This window comes from Penaeus monodon, chromosome 3 (assembly GCF_015228065.2).
Source record: "Penaeus monodon isolate SGIC_2016 chromosome 3, NSTDA_Pmon_1, whole genome shotgun sequence".
Lineage (NCBI taxonomy): Eukaryota > Metazoa > Arthropoda > Malacostraca > Decapoda > Penaeidae > Penaeus > Penaeus monodon.
Window position 1 is genome coordinate 60452181 of NC_051388.1, and position 7500 is coordinate 60459680.

Consider the following 7500-nt stretch of genomic DNA (forward strand, 5'->3'; position numbering starts at 1 on the left):
TGTTTGTTTGAGCTTTGTGTGTGTGTGTGTGTGTGTGTGTGTGTGTGTGTGTGTGTGTGTGTGTGTGTGTGTGTGTGTGTGTGTGTGTGTGTGTGTGTGTGCGTGTGCGCGCGCGTGTGTGTGTGTGTACGTGCATGCGCGTGAGTCTATAAGTATGTGTGTTATCACTCACTATATTCAAAACGCAGTATCCATGCCTCTAAACTGCCCTCGTTTTTTCCCTAAGCCGCACCCCTTTTCTGTTTATTTGCGTGTGTCTGTCTATCTGCTCGTCTCTCTTCCTCTCTCTCATTTTCGTATTACTGTCTGGGAGCATGCGTGTGTGCGTGCGTGCGTGCGCCCGCCCAGCATGAACCTGATCTTAAAGGGACATCGTCATGACCTTGAGCTGCAAAGTCACTCGGTTAATTCCCAGGACGTTATGCTCCAGTTGCTGTAGCAGGGGCGCCGCCGTGCCACCAGGGCCTCGGCGGCGGCGCTTCGGCAGATCCTGAAGCGTGGCGGCGGCGGCGGCGGCGGCGGCGGCGGCGGCAGGAGTGTGGTGGGAGTTGAGGCTCAACCGTTAAGCGGACTGACCTTGTACTGACACCTACGATTCTCAGGCTTTTCCACACTCTCCTCTCTTTGCTCTCGTGCCTCGCTCCGCCGCCTGCTTGCTTGCTCCTCGGCTGTTTGCTTGTTTGTAGGGTTGCTTGCTTCCTGATGGGTTGCTTGTTCCCTGCTTGCTCGCTTGGTCCTTGTTTTATCACACGCTTGTTCGTCTCTTGTTTGTTTGCTTGTTTCCTTGGTTCTTCCTTCCTTGCTTGCTTACTTTTCCCCTTGTTTGTGTTTTTTTTTTATTTGCTGGCTCTTTGCTAGTTTGCTTGTTTATCGCTCGTTTGATTGCTCCTTGTTTGTTTTGTCGGTTTCTTGTTTGCTTGCTTGTTTGCTGCCTCCTCTGTGTTTGCCTCTTTCCTTGCTTTTTGTTTTCACTTGCTTGCTTGCTCCTTGCCGACTTGCTTACTCTATTTTCGTTTGCTTGCTTGTTTGTGTGTGCAGAGGAAAGGCCTCTGTGCAGGGGCCTTGAGGAACATTGTGTGTAGGGATATTTAACTGCGCTTGGTTTTGTGGTTTTTATTTCTTTGTGTGCGTGCGTGCGTGCGTGTGTGTGTGTGTGTGTGTGTGTGTGTGTGTGTGTGTGTGGTGTGTGTGTGTGTGTGTGTGTGTTGTGTGTGTGTGTGTGTGTGTGTGTGTGTGTGTATGTGTGTGTGGTGTTGTGTGTGTGTGTGTGTGTTGTGTGTGTGTGTGTGTGTGTGTGTGTGTGTGTGTGTGTAGTTTGTGTGTACGTGTATATATGTATATTTGTTTGTGCGCGCGCTCAAATGGTACGCATTTGTTTGTTATGGTGTTTGGTCTGCAACACAAGTGTTTGTTTATCCTTTATTTTTAGAAAACTCACACGCCGCTTCAATGACCTTGATCGCCTAGGCTGGATCGCAAGGAAAGTGATGGTATCTTAGATCCGACGTCTGCCGACAGGAAGAGAGGTAAAGGCTAGTTCGGCTGGGGAAGGGGGGGGGGAGGAAGGGGGGGGGATGGGGGAGGGGAGGAGGAGAGGGATGGAGAGGAAGGGGGGGAAGAGGAGAAGGATGGAGAGGAGTGGAGGGGGAGGAGAGGAGGGGAAGGAGGGATAGGGGTTGGGGGGAGAGGGGAAGGCGTAGGGTCAAACTGGAGTGGGTGAGGTGGAGGAGGAAGAGCAAGGGAGGAGGAGAGCAGGGTGGAAGGGTGGTTCGGGGGGAAGGGGAGGGAGAGGGCAGGAGGAGGAGTAGGCACGGGGCAAGCGGAGGCACGGAGGGTGGGCAAGGGGCAGGGGAGGGGAAGGGGAGGACGGGAAGGGGGAGGGCAAGAGCCGGGTGGGGAGGGCAAGGGGCAGGGGAAGAGCAAAGGGCAGGACGGGAAGGGAGAGGGCATCAGCGGAGGGGGTGGTATCATAGGCTAGTGTGAGCTAGTGTAGGCTAGGCTGGGTGTAGTGGCCTTGCATTGGCGGGTCAGGAGGCTCTGCCAGACGCGGCCCAGACAGCTATACACTGTTGCCATCCGACTGTCAACTATTTATTCCCCCAGAGCTCATCTTGCCCCACCACACGTTCGCCTCTCTTTGTTTTGTCAGTCTGGGATGCAACGTGATGTTTTGCCGCACATTTTAATGGCGGAATCGACGGCACACGCGACCGCCCGATCCGAGGAGGCGGAATACACGACAGGGCTCTAGGAAATTCTAGAAGCAGAACGGGACTTGGTCAACTCTAGATCGGCAAACAAAGGCATGAAAAGCAGCCAAACGGGGAACCAAGAACAGCTCCAAAGGCCATATTTGTTAGGATATAAAAGTTCATTAACCACCATCAGCGATCAGGGATATCGCCCCTGTATCCTGCCTGAGTATATATTGTATGCCCGAGTTTCTTACGTTACCTCACGATCTATCGAGTGGCTGCACTTGATACCAGTTAAAATAAACACTTGTAAAGGAACGATTTTCTTTCAGTCTGACTTGAAGGACTGAGACTTTCTATCTGAAACTAACATGAGGGACATGTATACTCTAGAGTTACATGACACCACACGTATTAGAGTGACACACTTCTTACAGACACACTTCTTATACTCACACTGCATCTGCCAGGTGACCTCCGTGACATTTTTCACGAGCTGACTTTTCTTGACAATCACTGCACCTGGCCTGGTGGGCTGCTCACCCGAGGGGAAACTGCACTTGGCTATCATTTTTCTTTTATTTTCATATTTTTCTTTTGTGATTGATACATATTTTTCATCTGCTCATATGGCTATCAATGACCTTTGGCTCATATCATGTGGCACACAAAGCTTTCTCATTTGGCGAATACTTCACGAACACAAAACTAAAGGAATATAATGATAATAACAACAAAATGCTCTGTCTGTCACTTTACTTAATGGGACACATTTTGCATTCGAAGGGCAGTAGATGAGAAACCGAGTGGGCAATTTCCAGAGAACGATTCGAAAACCATATAGCGTGAGAACGAGAAACCACGCATGGCACACGAGCGGCTCTATTTTCCACCTTGTTCCCACTATTGCTTAATTACATCTCGGGGTTTATTCAGTGGCACTTCCCCGGTGTTGCCACTCACACACACAAACACCTGAAGTGGACTGGTACGATTCTCTGCGGCACTCGAGACATCAACGCGGAGGAGGCTGGTGGAGCGGGGGAAGTCCGAGGCTGTTTGCTTGATGTAGAGAGATGCGTTTACGTTTATTCTTATGAATTACCATAGAAACGTAAACAAATACAAACGCACATATACATGGCTGCATGAACGCGTGAACACAGAGACACGCTCACAAACCAAGATATTGACACTAAGATGTGGGTGAGTGAGTGTGTGTTTGTATACATATGTGAATATATATATATATATATATATATATATATATATATATATATATTATATAATATATATATATATATATATATATATATATATATATATATATATATATATTATATATATATATATTATATATATTATTATATATATATATATTAAAGAGAGAGAGACAGAGAGAGAGAGAGAGGAGAGAGAGAGAGAGAGAGAGAGAGAGAGAGAGAGAGAGAGAGAGAGAGAGAGAGAGAGAGAGAGAGAGAGAGAGAGAGAGAGAGAGAGAGAGAGAGAGAGAGAGAGAGAGAGAGAGAGAGTTAAAGGTTACTGGGTGCAGTCAGAGTCCCTCCGAAAATCATCACCGCTTTGACTTTGATTCTGACTTTGGGCGGGGGAGAACAGTTACATCAGTCGACGCAAATAATTCGTGTGTTACGACAACCTCAGTTTACGTACATGACGGCACATTCGCATGACAACCACTTTATCAAGGCAGCCTGGAATGAGAGTCGACTAAGAAACTTTCTTTCAGCCAAAGATATTTTCTGATAAGAAGGATATGTTGCTTGTGGGTTAGTTAACGATCGAGTGACTTAACACTAATAGAGAAAGAGAGGAGATAGATAGATAGATAGATAGATAGATAGATAGCGAGAGAGAAGCGGTAATGAGAGAGAAAGTAAGAGAGGAAAAGCAAAAGGTGAAAGAGAGAAAAGACAGACACACCACAGAAATAAGAAAGATAGATAAATAATATATAGAGAAACAAAGAGAAATAGGCGAGAAAGCTGAAGAAAATGCAAGACAATACGAGCGAGCGAGACACATAGATAGCGACACACACACACACACACACACACACACACACACACACACACACAGATTAAGAAGGGGGAGAGAAGAGAAAAGGGGGAAAAAAAGAGAGAAGGAGAGAAAAGGGAAGATTGAAAGAGAGAGAGAGAGAGAGACAGAAAGATAGATAGATAGATAGATAGAGATAGATAGATAGAGAGAGAGAGAGAGAGAGAGATTGAGAAAGAGAGAGAGAGAGAGAAAGATGGAGTTAGATATATATATATATATATATATAATATATATATATATATCTATATATATTATATAAAATTATATATATATATATATAATATCAAGAAGAGAGAGAGAGAGAAGAGAAGAGAGAGAGAGAAAAAAGAGAGGGGAGATAGACAGAGAAAAGAATAGAAAGAAAAGGAAGAGAAAGAGAGAGAAGAGAGAGAGAGAGAGAGAGGGGAATGAAGAGAGAAGAAGAGACAGAAAGATAGATAGACATATATATTAAATTAGAAAAAAAAAAAGAAAAAGAATAAATGAAAATAAATAAAAAAGAAATATAAAAGAGAAGAAAAGAGAGGAGAGAGAGAGAGAGAGAGAGAGGAGAGAGAAAAGAGAGGAGAGATGAAAGAGAAGAGAGAGGGGAGGGGAGAAGAAGAGAGAGAGAGAGAGAGAAAAGAAGGAGAGAGAAAAAGAGAAGAAGAAGAGAGAGAGGAGAGAGAGAGAGAGAAAAAAGAGGAGAGAAGAGAAGAGAGAGAGAGAGAGAAGAAGAAAGATAAAATAAAAAAGATGGAAAAAAATAAAAAAAAAAAAACAAAAAAAAAAAAAAAAAAAAAAAAAAAACAAAAAAAAAAAAAAATAATATATATATTATATTATAAAAAAATAAATTATATATTATATTATATATAAATATATTTTATATATATATTATAATAATATTAATGAAACCCAAAAAAAAAAAACCCCCCGGATATATATAATATATATATATTTAATATATAATATATAATTTTTTATATATATTTTATTTATTTAATATAAATATATATAACAAAACCCCAAAACCCAAATTTATATTTTTATATTTTTTAATAAATAATTATTTATTATATAATCTTTTTATAACCCCCCCCCTATATATATATATTAAATATATAAATTATTCTATATATTATATATATATTTTTTTTTTTTTTTTTTTTTGTTTTTTTTTTTTTTTTTTTTTTTTTTTAAAAGGGTATTTTTTATAAAAATTTTTTATATTTTTAAGATATTCTTTTATCTATTTATTTTCCCTATATTTTCTTTTGTGTGTGTGTGTGTTTTGGGGTTGTGTGTTGTGTGTGTTTGTGTGTGTGTGTGTGTGTTTTTGGTTTTTTTTTTTTTTTTATATATCTATTAAAAATATTTTTTTTTTTTTCCAATTTTTTTTTTTTTTTTCCCTTTATCTTTTTTTTTTTATTTTTTTATTTTCTTTCATTTTTGGTTCAATTTCATTTTAATATGATAATCATTATGATTTCCAACTTTCCTTTTTTCTTTGTCTATTTATTTTTGCTTTAAATATATATATATATATATATATATTATATATATTTATTATATATATAGTATATGTGTGTTGTATGTATGTGTACATAATTATGTATGCTGTGTACTAGTATTCATTTATATACTTTTGGTTATAAAATACAACACACAACACAACCATATATATATATATATATATAATATATATATAATATATATATATTATATATGTTTATTATATTAATATAGTTATATCAAATTTTGTTTCATCTGTTGTATCATATATATTATTTTTAATATAATATATTTATTTTATGTTTATATTTCATTTAATATATGATAAATATATATATATTATCCTAATATAATTATTTATCTATTTATTTTTGTTTATTATATATATATATATATATATATATATATATATATATTTATATATATATATATATATCATAATATATGTATGCATGTGTACATAAGCATATTCATTTATTTAATCATTTGTTAAACACACACATACATACATCACACACATCATAATATATATATATATATATATTATAAAAATTTATATATTATATTATATATATATCTATATATAATATTATATATATATTTATATATATATATATATTATTATGTATATATATTTCAAAAATTATTTATAAGATATATGCATATACTATATAGTATATATATATGTATATATATTATTATATGTATATATATATATATTATATATATATATATCTATAATATATATATAATATATATATATATTATATATATATTATATATATCTATATATGTATATTATATGTGTGTGTGTGTGTGTGTGTGTGTGTGTGTGTGTGTGTGTGTGTGTGTATGTGCGTGTGTTTGTGTGTGTGTGTGTGCATACAAATATATGCACATGTATATATAGATTATAATCATCATGAATATATCTGATATGAAATATTTCTGAACAGAATTAACTTTGGCACTTACAACGCTGTTTGAAGCAGCGGAGTGCCAAATTAGTGATAGCAACGAAATTTTTGAGCTGGGCGTGCAATCCACATAATCTTCATAATTTGTATGTATGTATATTAATTTCGACGGGCTTCTATTGGTTCCCTAATCCTACACGTTCAAATATCCTGACGAGAGTATTGCAAAGGTTTGAAAGTCGGTCTCCAGTTGCTTTAGTAGGAAGTAGTCCCACTTAAAAACGCAGCAGGTTGTTAGTATGCTATATGTCTCTGTTACGCCTGTAATTACGCACTTAAGTTATTTATGCGACCTCGACATTATAGTCATAAATAAGAAGGATAAAAAGCGTACACTAGAAATAAAAAAAAGTAAGCAATTGTAGTCTCACTTAACACAAACGTCGAACACATTGGTAGTCTGGCAAATGACAATCATCAGCGTCAGAGAAATGAAGGGAATGAAATTAAGCAAGAGCAAATAACACTAACTCAAGTAAACAAAGACAAGAAGTTCGGCTGCAGAGACCGTTGGAGCTGCCTCGCCGGGGAAGCGTCAAGCTGGTCGTCGTCCGCTAACGCCTTTAACGTTCGTTGCTGTTTGAATTTTGAATGAGGCCAAAGCTAACGGTTTTCAGCCCACGGAATTACGCCTATATGTGAGAGCGTGCTATCGAGAGTGTTTTTGCGCAGAATCCATGCAATAAAGAAACCAAGTCCTTCTATTAAAGAAGCTGATAATATACTGCTTAAGATAGTCATGGTGACAGCCTAGC

At 37.7% G+C, this 7500-nt stretch overlaps 3 long non-coding RNA genes across 3 annotated transcripts in view; 1 reads left to right on the forward strand and 2 right to left on the reverse strand.

Annotated features, from left to right (window-relative positions):
* LOC119597678 overlaps positions 1-7500 on the forward strand; it is a 100849-nt gene that overhangs the window by 52567 nt on the left and 40782 nt on the right. The gene's annotated exons all lie outside the window — the stretch shown is intronic.
* The window catches only part of LOC119597674, a 24039-nt gene that overhangs the window by 15599 nt on the left and 940 nt on the right, over positions 1-7500 (reverse strand). Inside the window, exon 1 of the long non-coding RNA XR_005230864.1 lies at positions 7217-7500. This exon is cut by the window's right edge and continues 940 nt beyond it. This is a non-coding gene — a long non-coding RNA (uncharacterized LOC119597674). The remainder of the gene's footprint in view (positions 1-7216) is intronic.
* On the reverse strand, positions 2766-7209 carry LOC119597684. The gene is made up of 2 exons (XR_005230866.1): positions 6744-7209; positions 2766-3257 (listed from the first exon to the last, which is right to left on the reverse strand). It is a non-coding gene; the product is annotated as an uncharacterized LOC119597684 (long non-coding RNA).